The sequence below is a fragment of the Medicago sativa genome, chromosome 4 (genome assembly GCF_051527215.1).
Source record: "Medicago sativa cultivar Bolivia chromosome 4, Bolivia_mono, whole genome shotgun sequence".
In the NCBI taxonomy this organism is placed as follows: domain Eukaryota; kingdom Viridiplantae; phylum Streptophyta; class Magnoliopsida; order Fabales; family Fabaceae; genus Medicago; species Medicago sativa.
This window is the reverse complement of record NC_140752.1, coordinates 98,558,897-98,581,139: the sequence shown is the minus strand read 5'-3', so window position 1 is coordinate 98,581,139 and position 22,243 is coordinate 98,558,897. Positions and strand designations below refer to the sequence as shown.

At 36.1% G+C, this 22,243-nt stretch overlaps 1 pseudogene across 1 annotated transcript; it reads right to left on the bottom strand.

The window, feature by feature from the left end:
* Positions 1-745: 745 nt before the first annotated feature.
* Positions 746-8,809, bottom strand: LOC146934488 (uncharacterized; annotated as a pseudogene). Its single transcript, XR_015007781.1, has 15 exons — positions 8,694-8,809; positions 6,632-6,687; positions 6,376-6,546; positions 6,164-6,265; positions 5,974-6,045; positions 5,582-5,724; positions 5,422-5,500; positions 5,148-5,210; positions 4,977-5,073; positions 4,283-4,361; positions 3,998-4,209; positions 3,526-3,598; positions 2,175-2,236; positions 1,776-1,898; positions 746-1,680 (listed from the first exon to the last, which is right to left on the bottom strand). The product of XR_015007781.1 is annotated as an uncharacterized LOC146934488 (transcript).
* Between the last annotated feature and the right edge of the window lie 13,434 nt (positions 8,810-22,243).

Genomic DNA, 22,243 nt, shown 5'->3' with positions numbered 1-22,243 from the left:
ATTCTTTCCATACAAAATTTAATGTTTTTTTTTTGTTCTGTTATGTTTATGTCGCTTTTTATCCTTCTAATGAAATTTTGAATTTGAATATTACTGTTTCTTTATGATTAAGTCAGCTGTTGCCTGTTGCCTGTTGGATTGGTGGTTGCTTAGTAGTAGGAGAGAAGAATGGCAGCATGCATGCAAGGTGTCACGTGCTTATTCGTAATAATAACCCAAGAAGGAGTAACATATGGGCACATCCAACCAAAGGTCGACAGCACATAAATAATAAACATCTTAAATTAAAGAAACATGTAACATAGATAGAGGGTTGAAAAGGGTTGGTTGTCATGTAGCTGAAAGGAAATGAATGGCTACTATGTAGTTGAAAGAACTTGTTGTGATTAACAACAACCTTAAAAATTGTTGATGCTTTTCAAGAGGAAGGAGGCAACATGTCATGATGCTTGATGGAAGAAAGGGTCTACAAGCTGTGAAATTGAAACGATAGGTTTTTCTTGAAATACAGTTTAATTTTTTTTTTTTCATTGTGTGCTTACATTGTTGCATAAGATTAAATATATTTTAGGTCCATATAAATTTTCAATTTATTTTTTCACAAAAAAATATTTAATTTTTTTTCGTTTTAATCCAAATAAAAATTGTCTTCAACTTTTAGTCCCTCCAAATATTTTTGTTACTACTTTTGATCCTAACTTTTAAATCGACTCGTGTGTATTAACAAATATTTGAATGATGTAATTTTTTTACAATATTATAAGAATCTCTCTGAAAAATTAGATTTTTTTACAAAACATGAATTCTTAAATGCTAAACACATAAAAATCATTTTTAATTCATGTTTTATTAAAAAATTCTTTTTTTGGGAGATTCTTATAATATTCCAAGCATGATTGCAAATGGAAGAAATTCAAAACAACAAAAAAAAAAGATTGCAAATAGAAAAAAATTGAGTAAATTACACTCCCCTCCCCTCAAAGATGTTTGAATTACACTCCCCTCCCCTCTTATGTTAAAATATACACTCCCCTCCCCTCTTATTCAAAATATATTAGAAAATTTTTCACTTCCCTCCCCTAAGAGAAGCTTGAATTACATCTCCCTCCCTCCTTATGTTAAAACCTACACTTTACTCCTCTAGTTCTACACCTCTTTAGAACTTTCTTGGGACTACATCACTTAAACCGAAATGAGTCTAACACTTGATTAGTCGAATGAACCGAATCAAGTTTATAATTCACCAAATAGGTTGAATTTGAAAGCTGCTTGAAGCTGTCTCCTAGTTATCAAATTTCTTGGGTTGTTGCCATTTTGCCAGACTATTTCTTGGGTTGTTCTACACCTCTTTAATACTATTTCTCTATACTACCAATCTAGTTCTACTCCTCTTTAGAATTTTCTTGGGACTACATCACTTAAACCGAAATGAGTCTAACACTTGATTAGTCGAATGAACCGAATCAAGTTTATAATCCACCAAATAGGTTGAATTTGAAAGCTGCTTGAAGCTGTCTCCTAGTTATCAAATTTCTTGGGTTGTTGCCATTTTGCCAGACTTCTGGACAAAGAACTGAGGAATGAACCTCTGGCAGGCATCCCTTTATTTCCGTATAAATGTTTCCCTCCCAAATCTGTGAAAATTGGACTCATATCTTTGCTTCTTTCAGTTCTTTTTATCTGCAAAGTATACATCCAAATACTTTTTGGTTGAGAAAACAACTATAAAGAAATCAAGTCACAGAGATAACGACATAAAGCCATGACCAACTTACCTTGATAACTTTTCCATGTTTTAAGTAGTACCTAATACCAGACAAATTGATAGATTGAGAAAAATGAGACTTAATCGCAGACAGAGGGTATAGAAAGTTATTCCCCAGCAATGCAATGAACACCTGCTCATAAAAATCAACTAGAAGTCAAGCACATTTCAAGTCCCTGGTGGAATAACATTTTTATTTATATTTCCATATATGTTTTTTCAATACATTTTTTTTTCCTACGTGCATGTTTTTCAAATACATATTTACACAAGTCCATGCATATAGAAAGATTTACTCAGAAGGATTCAAATGTCAATACCATTGAAGAAATGTACAAGATGACATATAGGAGGATAAACGTTATCAAAACCTAGACAAATAAAAAACAAGCAAGAAAATAATACTTACAAGACACCAATTAAAGGTAGCGAGACAAAGTTGTGGTCCTTCTGGAGACAGCATGTTGCATTAACAGGGGCGGATTCAGCTATACTTGAGGGTGTGCTGCTGCACACCCTGGATTATTTGCACCAATATTCTTACCTTTATTGCTATTTGCACACCCTTAAATTAATGTTTTGCACCTCACACCAATGAGTGAGCCAGACTGACGCGTTGAGGAATTCACGTTTTGAGTGATTGGTGTGCTTGCAAATAGTACTAGCGATGTTTATCTTTTTTTAATGCTGTTAATTGGTGTTAATTTTTTCATACGTGGACTTTTTTTCTTTTAATGCTGCCCATAAAAGCCAAAAACGGCAAAACATGAGTATGAAACTTGGAAGGTTACTGTGTCTTGCATTGTTTTTAAAATCCTAAATTTAAAAATTATTTCATAAAAAAATCAAACACTCCAAAATTTCAATGTATTTTCATAAAAACTTAATATTTAAAGTCTTTAAACAGTGACCCAAAAACATTCGTTAGTTAGCATTTCTCATACTTCAATTACTCATCCATTGCGCTAAATCAAATGCATTTTTTTGGTGGTGGCCGGGATTTGAACCTCAGACCTTGCATATATAATGCATATAATGCATTGTTCTTACCAGTTGAGCTAAGCTCACGTGGACAAATCAAATGCATTTGATATTACATGCAAAATAAATAATATATTGTAAATTACTAAAAAAAAAATCTTTCCACTCTCTAATTTCTGATCATATTTTTATTCTTTTTCTTTTGCCTATAAAGATTATGATTATGATTATGACTAATTGAAAATAATGCAAATGATGCTTTTTTTAATTCATAGTGATAAATACTTGAACTTATAATACATCAAAAAATAATAAAATTTATTGTGATTAGTTATTAAAAAGAATAAAACATTTAATTTTTTATTGGGTAAAAGTAACAAAAATGTAAATTTAGTAGTTTAAATTTTATATTAAGAAGAAAACAAGTATAATTTCTATGCACTAACTGTAAAATTATTCTACATGTGCATCTAATGATGTGTTTCTACGTCAATTAATAAATATGACAATTCATGTGTTTTTAACTACAGTAAATGATACACCAACACATCATTAGAAACATGCGTATAAAATCATGTTACATTATCGACGCAATTAATTAAATCCTAAGAAAAATTATTAGATCATAATTTGGTAACTCACATATATATATATATATATATATATATATATATATATATATATATATATATTAAATTTTATAATTTATAATTTTAATATTAATAAAGTTAAAAAATTTGCACCCCGTAACCAGGGTCTTGGATACGCCACTGTGCATTGTTGAACTTCTATCCTTGTCAAGTTCCACATTGAAAGAAGTACCACAAGATAGGAAGGTCACTTGTGATAACCCTGGTGGAGATGCAACTTGTAACAATGAGGAAGATAATTTATTTTTGGATTTATATGTCACTTGTGATCATTACAGACAAACCTGTCTTGTCTATTTTATTTTAACATCCCTCAAGATGATAACATGATTAAAATTATACAAAGTACCTGTTTACAAATTTCATATTACACAAAAAATTCCACACTAATGATATTCCTTAATGAAAGAAAACCACAGCAATTTCCAATTTGTATTATGTAACTTGAGAGCATAATCATGAATAGAACATTAAAGTTTCTAATCTAACATTGCAGCTAGCTAAGTTGAAAAATAACCCAATTCAGCATCAGAATTCTGCCAAAATGTTCACATGAATCAACACTAACAACCTACCTAAAAAGGAAAAGTAATGTGCTCACCAGCAGAAGTATAGGTCATTTCTTCAAGTGAGTATCCCTTACTATAAAATCTAAATACTGCTGCAAGATGAATCATTGCCATCAAGAATGATGCTACCAATCCCCATGACACATAGCAGTGAACACCAGACAATGCACGGTTCATCATCCAGTTAACGTTTGTTGTATATGACTCCAGAGCGAATGTTTGTTTCCTCAAGTAATTCCAGTATCTACATGTTTTTTAAAACTAAATCATCCAATGTGAAATGAAGTGTTATTTTTCGGATGAGTATAGTCACAAACCTTCCAAAATTAAGATCAGTAGCAAGGGGGTGAGGAAAGAGAGCAAGTGGGGGAGAAGTAACAAGTCTTTTATGATCCCCTGCAAAAGACAGCAATATAGTAATTGTTAGAATATTAGGATTATTATTATTCTGAGAGACTTAAATAAGGCTGGGAATATAATAAAATTCAATACAATAGTGTCTTACCTAGATTATTAATCTGTGCAAAATCCTTAAACAACACTCATTTTGAAACCGAGTACTAAAGTAAGAGTTTCATGGTAAACAAGGTGCGGATCATTCCCTTGTATCAAGAGTTTAAAAAATAAAATATTACTCAAACGAAAATTACTTCAGCAAACATAAGTGTTCTGCAAATTGCACATGAATAAGCATTAAGAAACTAGAAGAAAATGCTCTTACTAATTACAATTGCTGAATCTCTACGGAGAATCAGATTTTTTTATGGATCAATTATCAAGTAATCGTTTTTTCAATGGTGCAGATAGAGAAGTTAAATATGATGATCACTGTGTTTAAATATTTAGGAGTCCTAAATGTTAGGAAGTAGTCAAATGCATTTGGCGGAATTGCACGCAAAAAAAAAAAAAAGTTCGCGTGTTTAGTTTGTTTGACTCCTTCGTAATGTTCATCATATTTAAATGATCAAAGTGCTAATTGCAAGAAATTTGATAAGGGAACCAAAGATGTACCAGCTATGGCTGCAAGAGTCATATCATCAGAATACCCACCATCTTTAAGTCCCGAGACTACACCATAACGATCTTGCCTAAAGTGATCGGCATGCATCTGGAGAAAAACTAACATGTTAAAATTAAGTTTTTCTTTAAAGTGACAACCAAGAAAAGGCGAAATCTACTTGCCATCATACAGCCTCCCCACAGAAAGAATGTTCTTCCACCAGTAGCGAAGCCCATCGAACAAGGCTGTATAATAAAACCCTTTTTAATAATGATACATTATCAAAAGCCTAAATGAAAAGTTCTCTAATTAATATTATGACTTAATTCAATTAGCTAATTAAACTTCATTCTTACACTTTGTTTCAAAACAACTAGAAAATAATAAGAAAACCATCTCAAACACAGATGTTTGCTACAGAGATTGGAGAATAAAAAGATAGAGGTAGTTGTGTACCATATGATATACATAGATGCAGCAACTCCATAAACTTCCAGATGGCAAATCAAGAGGGTATCCAGTTTGAATAAAATATCTGTGAAACATCAAAACAGTTAAAACCATAAAATAATTCAGGTTAGAAGAATTACTCTCATTAAACGCCTAAAAATAGAACAGGAAGAAACAAAATCAAAGTAATACCTCGGGGTTCTTCTCCATCTCACGAGTGAGGGCTCCAATTGATCCAGGATGTATCCCAATATCGTCATCCAAAAACAGTACATACTTTGTGTCTTTGTGCATTTTCTCCGCCCCAACCTGCCAAGGTACCAATAAATACTAGTGTAGTTTAAACACATCTATCAAGGCAAGAATATGAACGACTCGATTTCAATATCAAGCTATCAACAAGTTAAGATAGGTGCTTCAAATTTCTATTTAACTTGCAAGTGTCATGGTAGGAAATGAAATTATATCTGACCACTAGTCAATGAAACAGCTAAGATCATCATCATTTTCAACAGATTTAAAAAGACTATCAAAATATACGTCAGTAGAATACCATACCAATTGATTATGAATTTTTTGACTACAAGTTGTTGATAAACCAGCTACAACAATTCTAACATCAACATCATCCTGCATATATCAAAGCATGAATCCAATTTAGTGAGATGCCGACAAGATTAGAATATACAACCTGAGAAAGGAATAAATTCATGAAAGTGCTCTGGGAGTAAATATGGACTTATTATACCTCAAAATCTGATATTAGTCGTGATATAGCATGGTAAGCAGGATCCTCTGTGCTTTCTACCACAAAAAGAAATTCTATAGGGCCGCCATAAAGAGTTGTTATCTGAATTTTGAAAAGAAAAAAAAAGAAAAAGAATCGTAATGAAAATTTCCTATTAAAAGGAGATGCACAGACCAAACCTTTTCAGGGAAATGTGTCGTATGAGTTGATACCTGACTCCGCCAGTTGTGGAGATTGTGTTCTCCAAACCCTTTCAGGGGCATAACTACTGTTACTCTTGGTAGATTGACCTGAAGTGCTCAAGCTCATTTATGTCATGGCAAAGGAAAGAAAGACTATTGCCATTCTTCATAGCATCCTTCATTTGTTTGATCGCTCTGTTCCTGTAAGGGGGAAGACACAGTCTTTCTCATAGGCATGACAACGAAAGCGTTTCCAGATTCTATGACATTATTAAGTAATGAGTACCTAACATAAGAAGCAAGAGCATACCCAAGAGCAAGTATTAAGCAAATAAAATATCCCTGCAGAGCAAACAAAACATTCAGATTTATGATTATTTATCATGATATTTCTCTAAAAACAACAAAAGCCAAGGAATACAAAGCAATATTTAAGGAAACACAATGTAGATCTCCTTATTCCTACAATGTTTCTTGTGTTGCAAGTATATCTTGTATGTAAAATTAAAGCCTACCAGATATCTCAATACAAGAATTATGGATGTCAAATCTGTGCACATGACAGATGGGAAGCAAAGCAAGCCAAGCTGATACATCATACATCAACTATAAAATGGGGGAGTTAAATCAGTTAAAAAGATCCCTGGAAAAAAGTAGAGACTGCACGCTAAATCTCATTGCATTTAAGGATAGTTAAATACCATTCATTCAAACTTTTCAAGGAAGCAGCGATCATATCAAAAGGAATTTAGAAAGAAACTATAATTTGTGTACTCTAACAACCCCAAATTGTTAAACCAAAAACACAATTGTAAATTGTCTACCCAAGAATTTCACTTGTGTGGAAGGGGGTGGAAATAGGTCAGACTGACCGGCGGGGCCTATGTTCTGTCCAGTTCAGACTTTTTCTTATTAATTAGATAAGACTAAGACTTTTTTAAAAGTCTATTTAGCTAAAAGAGAGTCAAGCTTTAGGCCACAAAACTTTTTTTTTTTTGGCCTATGAAGCCGACCTGAACAATATTTTTTGTACTACTACTATATTAGAATGTGTACTGTGTTTTTAAACAATTTCATTCATTTAAACATATTAGCTTAATTCACTTGATAGCAACAAATACATTAATTCGCATGAGTCTAGATTCAAATCCGAGAATTTTTCGCTTCACATTTCCGGCGCGCATTTGTAGACACTAGACTACTTGACAGCAAAAGTTATAAAATATATTATCATTTTATTATCAAAAACATTAAATAAATTTCATGTGCTTTTTTAATCAAATTATGATATTATTTTTTGTAACTCTTTCTACAACCTCTTTTTTATATCTAAAAAGTTATACATTGTAAATAATTTTTTGTAACATGCAAATAATTTTGTTCAGTTTGTTAGTTTTCTTAAAAAATCAGCTTTAACGACTCATAATCGCATAAATATTGTTCAATTTAAGAATCAAACTCGAATTCTTCCGATTGATTCTTCCGATTGATGGATTCATTAACCACTTGTGTTCAAAGTTCAAAAAAATGTTATTTCAACTTTAAATAGATGAAAATTTGGTCAAAACTCACAACCTGAAGTCCTGGAGTAGAGCGTTCCTCTTTGTTGCACTCATTACCCATTTATCTTGACTACCATATGACCTCTCAGCAAAAACAGAAATTTTTCATAATATGATTCGCCAAAAATCCATCTTGTTTTACTTGATTTGATTCATTAGTCCAATTTCTTAAACTCCATTCAACCAAATTCTTTGGCTCTCAAACCCTTTAAAAATGTCCTGTAGACTTCTGGTGTAATCCATATGTTGTTGGTTTCAGTGATGTAATGGTGTATTTTGAGGAATACTAGAATTTAATTTGGTTTGATGGGGTTTCTAATTTGTTTCATGTTCCTAGTCAAATTATAATGTGGAAGAAGATGCTGTTTATGTCGATTCCTTTCCATTTCATAATAATAAAGTATTCTTTCTATACAAAACTATATGTTTATGTTTATGTAGCTTGATATGATTATAAATGAAAATTTGAATTTTACTGTTTCTTTATGATTAAGTCAGCCGTGGTTGCTTAGTAGGAGAGAAGAATGCATGGCGGCAATAATAATTTAAGAAAGCAGAGACGAGCTAAAAATTAAGTTTAGAGGTGACCAAGTTTATTGTTATGATTTCTCTCAAAAAAAAAAAAGTTTATTGTTATGATTATATATGATATGAAAAAAAGAGGAGTGATCTTATTCCGCGAGTTTTATGCGTCTTGCATTTACTCGTCGATAATAATATTTGTCATTTAAAAAAAATAAAAAATTGGGAGGGAATTGTCTGAAATGAAAAGAGATAAGTTCAAACCTGAATCTGAATACAAACGGCGAGGGGACTACAAAATAATCTGCCGAGGGAGAAAAGGAACATATCCAATGAAGCCATTCTTGTCAAACCTATCTCTTTCTCTCTTGTCTAACTTGCTCTTCATGAGTATCCTAAACGTTCCCCTATGTTATGTATATATAGGCTTTGTTTCGCAATGCCAAATTTTGAGTTTGGTGCTTAAATACTCATATAATAAAAATATTAATTAAATATATATTTTGTCATTTCATATTTATAAGCTGTATTAAGCCTCTAATTTAATATACACTAGAAACTCGATCAATTTATCTGCTATAAACTAGTTTATCAGTTATTAGTTATAAGTTTATTCGCTATAAATTAGTTTATCCGTTATCCACCGTTTATTTATTGTTAAATAGAGTCGTAGAGAGTTGAGAAATCATATAGAAAAGAGCCGCACCGGGTGAGTGAGAGAAACGGAAGCTAGGAAGAAAGAGAGAAATCGAACACTCAATTGAAATACAATAAGACACAATTATCCTATCATGTATCTTATCTTGACAACCAAATAGACCATAAATTTTTTTATAATTAGAGAGCGGGAGAATGATAGAGTGGATAAAAATAGACTTTCATGCTTAAAAATAAAAATTATGGTTTTATGTTTATTTTATTTTATTTAGTGTCCGACAAACACTACTAAATTTATTAAAATTAATAAATAGAAAAGCATTTGGGCTTAACGAAGAAAACAGTAAAGGGCATAGCCTTAATTTAGAGTCCGCCAAAGCAGACGCTATATGTAATGATTTTTTAAAATTAAAATCTTATCTTATTTATAAAAGGTCTTAACTCTTTTGGACAACTTTTTGGAGCCAAAAATGTTGTTGCACTTTTCCTTCCTAATTTTTTGTTGTCTATTTATATTTTTAGAAAATGATCGAGTATCTTATCTTATTTATGAAAGGTCTTAAGTCTCTTAGACAACTTTTTGGAACTGAAAAAGTTGATCCGCATTTCTTTTCTAATTTTTTGCTGTTTATTTATAATTCACATATCTTATCTTATTTATAAAAGTTCTGAAGTCTTTTAGACATCTTTTTGGACCCAAAAATGTTCTTGAAGTCTAAATTACTTCGGGGGTTTTAGGATTTGTCTATTGGAACTATTATCAGTGATTTTTTTTTCATAACAAGGATTGGACCAAGGGTCGACCCTAATCCTTATCAATGTATTTTTCATTACAAGGATTGGACCAAGGGTCAACCTTAATCCCTTATCTTTTTACATTAGTTTTGGATGTTCTTATAAAACACATCTAATAGCTAGCACTAAGATGTATGAGTTTTGTAGATGATGTAGTCTTAATTGGAGAGTCGAGACAGGAATTGAATGGGATGTTGGAGACCTGGAGTCAAGTCTTAGAAGCGTAAGACTTTTGTTTGAGTAGAAGCAAGACATGGTATATGTAATGTAACTTCAACAAAAGACGAAGTAGTTCAAACTTAGAGGTGAAAGTTGGAGATCATATCATAGAAGTTACACAGTTTAGATATCTTGGGTTCATTCTTTCAACAAAAAAAATCTTGGGTTCATAGTACAAAATAATGGAGAAATAAAATCAGATGTAATTCATTGTATTCAAGTTGGATGGTTGAAATGTAGAAGAGCCTCATGTGTTTTTTGTTATACAAACGTGCTGTTTAAGTTGAAATGAAAAAAATACTAGACAGTTGTCAGAACAAAGATGTTTTATGGAACAAAATATTGGCGGTTAAGAACCAACACGAGAATAAAGTAAGTGTGTGGATATGGGGATGTTGCGTTGGATGTGTGGTGATATTAGATGGGATAAGATTAGAAATGGCAACATTGTAGGGATAGTTGGGGTAGCACCTATAGTATAAATATTGTGGAAAATAGGTTTAGGTGGTTTGGACATGTGTAGAGAAAACCTGTAGATTCTATAGTAAGAAGAGTAGATCAAATAGAGGATAATCATAATACAAGAGGTATAGGAAGACCTAGAAGAACTATAAGAGAAACTATGAGGAAAAGTTTATAGATTAAGGAGTTGAATTTAAATATGGTTTATGATAGAACAATATGACTTACTTCAATCCGTGTAGTCAAGCCCACTTAATGGGATAATGTTTGGTTATTGTTGTTGTCATCATCTTTTCGAAGCATTAACTCATGCTCAACAACAACTATTATCCATTTCATGATCAACTACAACATTTATTTGTCAATGAGATAATCAACTTCCCGTGCATCGCACGGGTCCAAAATCTAGTTAAAGGGAGAAAAACACTAGAGTCCATCGAGCTGACACAAATATTACGTTAATAGCGTTCGTGTTGAGGATGACACTAGATTTTAGATGCAACAATGTCTTTTTCTTGTAGTGAATATTTTATCTTTTGTTTGATATGCGTATCTTTTGCGTGTAACTTGAGCCGGATAGAACCACACAATGAGTGACAAAGCTCTCCCTCAAAAGACACTAGATTTTAGATGCAACAATGTCTTTTTCTTGTAGTGAATATTTTGTCTTTTGTTTGATATGCATATCTTTTGTGTAACTTGAGCTGGATAGAACCACACAATGAGTGACAAAGCTCTCCCTCAAAAGACACTAGATTTTAGATGCAACAATGTCTTTTTCTTGTAGTGAATATTTTGTCTTTTGTTTGATATGCATATCTTTTGCGTGTAACTTGAGCCGGATAGAACCACACAATGAGTGACAAAGCTCTCCCTCAAAAGACACTAGATTTTAGATGCAACAATGTCTTTTTCTTGTAGTGAATATTTTGTCTTTTGTTTGATATGCATATATTTTGCGTGTAACTTGAGCCGGATAAAACCACACAATAAGCTCTCCCTCAAAAGACACTAGATTTTAGATGCAACAATGTCTTTTTCTTGTAGTGAATATTTTGTCTTTTGTTTGATATGCATATCTTTTGCGTGTAACTTGAGCCGGATAGAACCACAATGGGTGACAAAGCTCTCCCTCAAAAGATTTAACATTGTTGCATTTTTAATAGAAAACGTGGTTTGTCTAACACAATCTGATACAACCTAGTAGCTGCTGTATCAGAATTTGCACTCTTCGAGCGAGTGTTTGCTCCAAAGAAAGGAAAAGAAAAAGAGAATTTCGAGAGAAATATAGGATTGTTATTATTCAGCATACCAATTAGTTTACAATCCTGGCTATTAAAAGGAAAAACCTGTTATCGATTAGGAGAAATAAAAGGAAATAAACTAACAAATCAGTGCAGAAAAATAAGGAAACAAACTGCTAGCATATCAGAATATTCTAGGCTTTCCCTCCACACACATAGTCTTGCATCCATATGGGCTTCTTGCGCTGCCTCTTTCCCAACTCTTGTGCTTCAGCTTCAGAATTAGGCTCTTTGGTAACAGTTGCTATTGGGCTTGTATCACTCCCTCCCCCTTCAAACACCACCTTGTCCTCAAGGTGAACTGTTGGAAAAATCGTGTGGAAATGCTCCCAATCCTCCCATGAAGCCTCTTCCGGAGAACAGCCGTCCCATTGAACAAGAACCTGTTGAAGTGGGACACCGTTGAGCAGTACAGTGCGTGTGGCAGCGATGGCCAAGGGGGTCTCAACCGGCTGGTTTTCAAAGTTTTTCATTGGAAGTTCAGAAGATGGAGTAACAACAGGGCCGCGGTAAGGCTTCAAGTTTGAAATATGAAAAACCGGGTGAATACGACTACCCTCTGGTAGTTGAAGACGGTACGCCACCTGCCCAATACGTTCGGTAATGCGAAATGGCCCATAAAACTTCTTGGACAGTTTGTGTTGACGGTGACGACGAAGAGAATTTTGACGATAAGGTTGCAAGCGAACCAGTACCATGTCATCTACCGCGAATGTGAAGTCGCGACGGTGAGCATTAGCTTGTTGTGTCATTCGATTTTGAGCTTCCAACAGGTTGCCTTTCAGAGTGCGTAAGAGTTCGTCTCTGTCAAGTAAAGCTTCATCCAAGGCTGGGATGGTAGTAGAGCCACGAGTATATAGTGGAATAGAGGGTGGCTTGCGGCCAAACAGTGCTTGAAATGGTGACATTTTCAGTCCACTATGAAAGCTTGTGTTGTAATGAAATTCAGCCCAAGGTAAAAGAGAAACCCAGTGAGAAGGTTTCTGTTGTGTAAAAGCGCGAAGGTATTGCTCCAGAGTTCGATTAACTACCTCAGATTGGCCGTCGGTTTGTGGATGATAAGCACTACTCATGGACAGCTTGGTTCCACTCAATTCAAACAGTTTCCGCCAAAATGAGCTTAGGAAAACCGGGTCACGATCAGAGACAATGGACCGAGGAAAGCCGTGGTGACGAACAACCATAGAAACAAACAGTTCAGCAACCCGAGAAGCGGTAAATGTCGTGGGCAGCGCGCCAAAATGAGCAGACTTCGACAATCGATCAACAGTGACAAAAATGATAGTGAACCCTTGCGAAGGTGGAAGGCCGATAATGAAATGCATTGTAATGTCCTCCCACACAGCCTCTGGAATCGGAAGTGGCTGCAAAAGGCCAGCAGGAACTTGTGTCGAATGCTTAATTTGTTGACATATTAGGCATGAAGCTATAAATGTTTCCACAGCCTGCCGCATTTTGGGCCAAAAAAATTGGCAGCAAGTCGAACCAAGGTGCGTTTGATGCCGGCATGACCACCGCTTGGTGTGTCATGGAACTCACTGATGACTTGGTTGCAGAGAGGTGATGATGGACTAAGAACATACCTACCTTTGTGAAGAACAACACCATTAACAATAGAATAAGGATAAGGAAGGGTACCCTGTGAGAGTTTGCGATGAAACTCCAAAAGAAACTGATCAGACGTATTTTCCTGCTGAAGCTGTTGTATAATAGAAAATGTGGGCGTAGATACAAGGGCACACAACATGGAAGAAGGTGGGTCTGAATCAATTGGCCAATCTGCAGGAACACGAGATAAGGCATCGGCGACTTTATTCGAATTACCGGGTTTATATTCAATGCGGAATTGAAACCCCAATAACTTACGAATATAAACTTGCTGATCTGGTGTTTGGATAACCTGCTGCAAGAGTTCTCTGATGCTTTTATGATCTGTCCGTATGACAAAAAAATGGCCAAGTAAGTATTGTCGCCATTTTAACACTGCCTCTGTGATAGCATGTAATTCCTTAATGTAGACCGAAGCAGCCTGCATTTTAGGACCCAATTTCTTGCTAAAAAATGCAATAGGATGTCCTTCTTGCATAAGGACATCGCCAATACCCAATTTAGACGCATTTGTTTCCACCACAAATTCTTTTTTAAAGTCAGGTAGGCTCAAAACAGGAGCTGCTATCATAGCTTGTTTAAGTGCTGTAAATGCAGAAGTAGCGGAATCTGACCAAATGAAAGCATCATGTCGAAGGAGGTCTGGCAATGGGGCTGCAATGCTGGCATAATTTGCAATAAATCGGCGGTAGTACCCGGTGAGTCCCAAAAAACCGCGAAGCTGTTTTACCGTTGTTGGTATTGGCCACTTCACCATGGCCTCGATCTTGGTTGGATCTGCGTGTACCCCTTGAGACGATACAATGTGACCGAGGTATTCAATAGACTCCTGACAGAATAAACACTTCGACAGCTTGACATAAAAAGAGTTTGCTAATAAACAATTTAAAACCAATTCAAGATGTTGCAGATGATCATCAAGGGAAGCACTGTAAATTAGAATGTCATCAAAGAAGACAACAACAAACCGACGTAGAAACTGTGAGAACAATTGGTTCATAGTTGCTTGAAATGTTGATGGCGCGTTCGTCAAGCCGAAGGGCATGACAAGGAACTCAAAGTGACCGTCGTGGGTTCGGAAGGCTGTTTTGTATGTATCACGTGGATGCACACGGATCTGGTGGTATCCCGCACGCAAATCCAATTTACTAAATATTATTGCACCGCCGAGCTCATCCAATAATTCATCAATTGTGGGAATCGGAAACTTGTCCTTCACAGTAGCAGCATTCAAAGCCCTGTAGTCGACGCAAAAGCGCCATGATCCGTCTTTCTTACGGACTAGTAATACCGGAGAAGAGAAAGGACTATGGCTAGGTACAATAATCCCTTGCTCGAGCATCTCACGAATCAACTTTTCCATCTCTGATTTTTGAAATTGAGGGTAACGGTATGGCCGGACATTAACAGGTGGTGTGCCTTCCACCAAATGGATGCGGTGGTCCAAAGAACGGTGAGGTGGCAGTTGTTTTATCTCTGTTTTCGGGTGTCAAACATTGATTACGTTTGAACCTTTTTAACCGTTGATATCTCATTTTTTCTTGGGAAGGGAAAAAATAAGCAAAACCCTTGAGAATCGAGGTCCGGGAGTTGTTTTCGCTACGGGAAGGTGTTAGGCACCCATAACGACTATAGTAACCTATAGGAACCGTCTTTACTTTCTACGCGCGCGCTTTATTTTTAAATGCTATTTGGAAAATGATATTTACACCTAAGAGTTTACTAAGTGAAGAATTGGAGGGAGAAGAAAGTGTTTGAATTTTTATTTTATTTGAATTGAAGGAATTTTGATTACTTGCCTACGTACCCTTTTAAGGGATCAAATCCACCGTAGTTCTCTTCCAAAAAATGTTTTTGTTGGTTGATTTTAAGTTTGAAAATGGAATTTTGAAGAATGAGAGAAAGAGGCCTCAAGGGCATAAGATTGTGAAAATATGAGGTTGAATTAGTCATTTTGCAAAAAAGTCTAAGTATGATTAAAAATTCATTAAAATTTTTGTTTAAGAAAATAAAAAGGAAAATCAATGGGATTTTGATCCCAAAGTTTATTAGGAAAAAGATTTGAGTGATGTTGTTCATGTTTTTTGGAAAATTGATTTTTCTAAGTGTAAATCTTAAGCATACATCTAAACATGCATTCCCTAAGCATACATCTAAAGTAACCATGTGATGTGTGTGTGCAAGTGTCGGTGCTTGTGTCGGTGTACATCATTAGAGTCCATTGTCCTTTACATCATTGGCCTAGTTTACATTCTATGGTCTTGCAAGAAATTAAAAGCTCAAGGTAAAGTACAAGAATTCCTAGGTATTACATGCTAAGTCTTGGCAAAATTTAAAGGCAAGAAAGGGGGTGAAGATGCAAGATGAGATGCTTATGAAACATGAAGAAGGATGGTTAATAGAACAAAATGTAATATAGAAAAGAATAAGCGAGAAAATACCAAACAAAATGCAAGATTAACAAAGATAAAGTGTCAAAATATGCTAGAGATTAACCACAATATCTCAAGATGCACATGCCCTATAATTTTCACATTATAGCAATTTCCAAATAGGTTTTATTGCAGCCACAATGTGAGAATTATAAGTTCGTACTCAAACTTAAGAATTATGATATGTCCTAGACACCTTTAACACTTTATCTTCACAAACAATTATTAACGTGTTTTGCAAAGCAAGTAACTAATCACAACACATTAACATTCAATGAAAACACATCAAATACAGAGGTAAACTCATCACAAATTCACACATCATCAATCACAACATGTATAAAGAACTAGAGCCAAAATCATGCACATTTTCACAAGTTTTTCATCATAAAAATCAAGGATTAAACAAGAATAGGTATCAATATTTTCCATAAGGTTTTTTTTAGTGTAAAATCAACATAAAAATATCACAAAAATATCAAGAGATCTTCGTAAATTTTTTAGAGAATTTTCTAAAACATTTTAGGCATACAGGGGTGTAACTACCAATTAACAATGTAGAAATAGCAAAAAAACACTAAAACGAACACAGCAAGAGATCCAGGCCCAAGCCCAAAGCTAATAATGGATCTTGGATTATCCAGGCGCCTCAGAGGCGTTGGATTGATCCAACTCCTCTAAAACCCTAAATCCAAAGGCCAGGAACGCGTGGTGCATCATAAGCCAAAGAAGGAACACACAAACGCTGGATCTGCACCGTACACACAATCAAGAAGCAGATCAAACGGTCGAGAACGAAGAAGAGACCGGTTTGGGAGTGAACCAGCCTGGTTCAGGTGAACCGGTCCGGTTCACCTCCCTATAAAAGCTGGTGAGCCGGTCTCACCTCATTTCTAACCGATCTTTCTCTTTCTTCTCTCATATCTCTCTCGTTCTCTCTTCTTCTTCTCCGATCTAACCTAACGGCGGTGTGAAGTGGAAGGACGATGACGAATACACCGTAATCCTTTAAAGAATTGACGGAATCATCGTCTTCTCCAGTGAGAAGGACGGATTCCGTCCACTCTTCTTTTATCTTTTATGAAAAACGTAGATTAAACGGTGTATTTTCGTCGTTCTTCGTTCTATAACCCTAGATCCATGAAATACGAAGCATAACAAGCACAAATCACGCCTTGGAAACAGATTTTGAGAAATTAGGGCTTTACCGGAAGTTTGATCGGAGAAGAGAGCTGCAGAACGTCGTAACACTTACGTCGTCTTCTTCGTCTTCTCTGGTAAGTGCTTTCACTGGGAATGAACCAGTTATTTTCTTCTCTTTCTTCACCGGTGTGATTCTACTTCGTTTTCACTTCGATCCTCCTCTTCTCTTCCTCGATCTTTCTTCCTGTGATCGTGTCCTTCACTTGAATTGCAGGAGGAAAATTCACGGTTCAATGATGAAGATTCTCAGAGAGAATCACTGAGAACCGAAGTGAATTTCTTCATGAATCTGTGAAATTCATTGAATTTTGTTGTATCTGAGTACTTCGATGCTTCTGTGATATTGAATTTAGTATGAATTGGTGGATTTTGGTGTGGATTTGATGATTTTTTGATGGAATTGTATATCTGGAAAACGGTTAGGGTTTCGGTTATGAATGTTCTTGAAGTTTTTTCTGGAATTTTTGTGTTTGATCCTTGATGATCAGAGAGAGAGATTGGAAACGTGTTTTTGGTGATGTGTCACTGAATTTTGCTGAGTTGTTTCATTCTGTATGGGACCGTGATGATTGGGGCCTTTTATAGGCTGACACCTGTGATTGAGACCTAATGGGCGCTTGCCACGTACTCTGGACCATGTTTGGACTGAAAATTGGACAAAAGGAATGGATTGCAATTTTTTGAAAGTTAAGGGCCCAACCTGCAATAATCAGAAAAAGGACTGGAGGACTAAAATGCAATATCAGGAAAAAAGACTTTGAAATGAAATTACAAACATTTAAAGACCCAGAATAAAAAAAACTGTCAAGGGACTAAAATGCAAATTTGAAGACTTTAAGGACTAAAATTAAAATAATAATAAAATTGGGTAAAAATTGGTAATTTTGACTAAACGTAAAGTGAAACGAAATAAAAAACACAAAAAGGACTAAAACAAACCAATTACTTCAATAAGGTACTTCAAAGTAACCTCTCTCTGTCGAAATTTCGTGTGAAATGACCAAAATTCTCCTAGGGACTAAAACGACTCAAAATGACTCAGATGCAATTTTAAAATGGATTTTATCATGAAATTAAAGCAAGAGTTTATTCAGACAAATTGAAAAGACTCAGAGACAATTTTTAGAAATTAAACAGAGTTTTAACACATGAAAAGACTAAAATGCCCTTAGGGGCTAAACTGACTCAAAATGACTTCAAATGCAATTTTTTTTAAATGGATTTTGACATAGGATTGAAATAAAGACTTATTCAAACCAATTGAAAAGACTCAAACAAATTTTTTTAAAGGACTAAAATGAGTTTGGATACAGGAAATGACTAAAATACCATTTTTCATGAATTTTGTAAGTAACATTGAAATAAGATGCAGAGGAAGGTGCAATTGATCAGAGACATATCAAATAACTTGAAATGCAAGAAAAGAAGATTTGAGCTAGTATTTTTAGGTCCAAAATTAGGGTATAACAGCAGTCCCGTAGGAGGAACAAAAATGCTGTGAAAATGTTGTAGGATAGTTAACACTGGTTCTGGTAAGTTAGGAGGAAATTGAGGCTTGGTGGTGAACTCAGTAGCCGATGTTGGGGGTTGAGTTGAAAAGGCAAAAATTCCGGCAACCGTGTCACTTTAAACTAATGCTTGAAGCTGCAGTAGGGATACTGATTGCGATGGAATGGTAGAATCACCACGCAAGGTAACAGGTTGACCCTCCCAAGTAAATTCCATTGTCAACGCAGAATAATCATGGGTAACTTTCCCAAGTGATTCAAGCCATGGAAAACCTAAGACCACATCAGGACCCTCAATAGCCAAAACGAACAAGTCCACTGAAAATGTAATACCTTGTAAATTCAACGGCACTGCAGAGCAACAATATTGACATAGGAGAGCTGAGCCACAACCGGTGGCCACACGGAACCGAGGACAAGGGGTCATTGTTAGGCCCAAACGTTCCACTACTGATGGTTTAATGAAATTGTGGGTGCTGCCATTATCGATCAACGTTTGGAGGCGGTGATGGCCGTATGCACATGAGACACGTAATGATCGACCCTTATGTTGGCTGGACAAGGCGTGGAGGCTCGAGATGTCACCGACAACATCCTCTGGAGTAGGGTCTTCTATGGTGGTGTCAAGGTCATCATCGTCAGCACCAATAAGCAACAACACCTTACCACTACAACGATGAGAAGGGTTCCATTTTTCATCGCACTTAAAACAAAGCCCCTTAGTGCGTCTGTCACGGATGTCAGATGGGGAAGGCTGACAGACGGCAATTTGTGTTTGGGGTGTGGGTAGTAGGGGAGGTAAGCCGTTTGGTTTAGGGGTGGATGGTGAAGCTTGTTGGCTAGGTGATGGCGTAGACGTACGGGTCCAATTTTTGGAGAGACTGGGGTTATCGTCCAACGAGCCTCGTAGGCTCGAGCCATGGCAAATGTGTCCATTAGAGTAAGGGGTCGATGGAATTGCAGTTCACGACGCAAATTGCGTTTGAGTCCAGTGATGAAAAAACTAATTAACAGAGGTTCTGAAATACCATTAACTTTGTTCATGAGGTCTTCAAACTGAGCTTGAAAATCCACAACAGAACCTGTTTGTGAGAGCTTCGAAAGCTCGCCTTCAGCATCTTCATATGCGGTTGGGCCGAATCGAGTCCGAATCGCTTCTAGAAAAACTGGCCATGATGACAACAAGTTGTTGCGCATAGCCCATTGGAACCAAGCAGCAGCACGACCGTCCAAGTGGAATGAGACGATTTGCAGGCGAGAAGCGGCAAGAGTGGCATGGAAATTGAAGAAGGCTTCGATCTGAAAAATCCAATCAGTAATGTTCGTACCGTCAAACCTGGGAACATTCAGTTTGAGTGATCGAGAGGCAGGATCGATCACTGGGCGCGGCGGCTCGACGTGTATTTTGGCAACCTTTGAATCTACTTCCTGAAGGTGTTGATGAAGTGTGTTGTGGATAGACTCGGTATGAGATTCGAGTGATGATTGCAGCAATTCACGGAATGTTGATGCTTGTGCATCGAGTTTGGATTGAAGGGCGTTCATGATTTCGTCAGGATTCATGGTCAATGAAAGCACCAATGATACAACCTAGTAGCTGCTGTATCAGAATTTGCACTCTTCGAGCGAGTGTTTGCTCCGAAGAAAGGAAAAGAAAAAGAGAATTTCGAGAGAAATATAGGATTGTTATTATTCAGCATACCAATTGGTTTACAATCCTGGCTATTAAAAGGAAAAGCCTGCTATCGATTAGGAGAAATAAAAGGAAATAAACTAACAAATCAGTGCAGAAAAATAAGGAAACAAACTGCTAGCATATCAGAATATTCTAGGCTTTCCCTCCACACACATAGTCTTGCATCCATATGGGCTTCTTGCGCTGCCTCTTTCCCAAGTCTTGTGCTTCAGCTTCAGAATTAGGCTCTTTGGTAACAGTTGCTATTAAGAATAATGATAGTTAGTAGTTGGTGTAATTGTTACTCAATAGCCAATTATGAAGTTAGTTAGAGCTAGTGATAAGAAGTGTTAGTTACTAGTTAGTGGATGCCTATAAATAGGCCTTGATGTACTCCTTTATTGTAACTTTCTCATATTGTAATATTTCATTTCCATCAATACAAAGAGTTTGTTAAGCTTTTCTCTCCTTCATCCATGGATGCCATGTTTCTTAACATGGTATCAGAGCGATACCCTAGGGATGAAGATGATGATGCTTCCGCTTCCGCTTCCGACATTGATGAAGATGAAGATTCTGTTGATGCAGATTCTGCTCCTGCAATTCAAGAACCTTCAGCTTCTCATGATTGCATCCGATTCGGTAGTTTCGATTCTCCTATCATTCCGGTTTCTACTCCTTCAATCGAACCAAAATTCGATGGATTTTCCGTCAAGATTGGTGAGATTTCTTGCGTTCTTGTTACTTCTTGCAACGACATCGTCGATGATGATGATTCTGTGTTAGTTGTGCACGAAGATGATGAGAAATTGCAAGTTCTCGAACCTGAATTGAAGAATCGCTGCTCTGATTTCGTTGTTTCTGAAGCATCGGAAGACTTCGTCATACACACTGCTCCGGTGAGATTGAGGAGTGCTGTTTACGGTGGCGCCGCCTTGAGGCCTTTTGCCTCGTGGTTGTTCGTCGGAAAACAGCCTGAACAACCTGTTTTCACCGTCAACAATCAGCTTCGCGTTTTTGAACTACATGACGAATCAATCGTCGTTTTCGATCCCGGCGGAAGATTTGGTTTGTGTTCATTGTTCTTCGTTTCCAAAACTCTTCAACAAATTCGATTCCGCTTGTGGTGGATACCTTGGGATCGAGGGAGGCATATGTGGATTCCGGTTAAATCTCTTCCTTTCATTCTCTTGATTTCCCAAATTTTCAGGATCCATGAAATTCATGAAATCCATGAAATTCTCTTGAATCTTAGTAAGAAAAGTGCGTTCTTGGAATTACTTTCAGAGTTGTGTTTCAAATTCTTTTTCGATCACCATAGCATACGTTGCAGACTGCAATCGCATTCTTTCAGAACTTTGTTTTGCATAAGTTGTTTTCAGTTCAGAAGCTGCTTATGTCTCAGAAGCGGGTTTGCGGTTTGGTCCAGAAGCTACAAGAAGATTTGAAGACCAGAAGCTGCTTATGTCTCAGAAGCGGGTTTGGGACTTTGGTTCAGAAGCTGTTTTGGTCAGAAGCACTCTCTGTTGTTCAGAAGCTGTTTTTGTTCAGAACCGTTTTTTTTTCAGAAGCTGTACTCAGGCTCATCAGAAGCTCTTTCTGCTGCGTGTTCTCAGTTGTGTAGCTACAACTCCACTTCCCTTGGATTCCTCATGTGGGCCTGTGCTTCATCAGCTTGTTGGGCTTCTCTTGTTTTCTTATCAGCCTTTTGTTTTACTAGTTTACACCCTTTGTTTTACTTAGTTCTTATAGTATGCATTTTTCGATTGTAATTCATTGTATTCCAAACTCAAATTGGTGAATTTCTCCACTTTGAGTTTGAGGGAGGCTGTTAAAATAATTGGAGGTTATGTGAAGTTAGTTAAGGTAGTTAGACTAGAGTTAGTAATCAACTATAGTTAGTTGATAACTAAACTAGAGTTAGTAGCTTGGTTAGAAGTTAGTTAGAGTT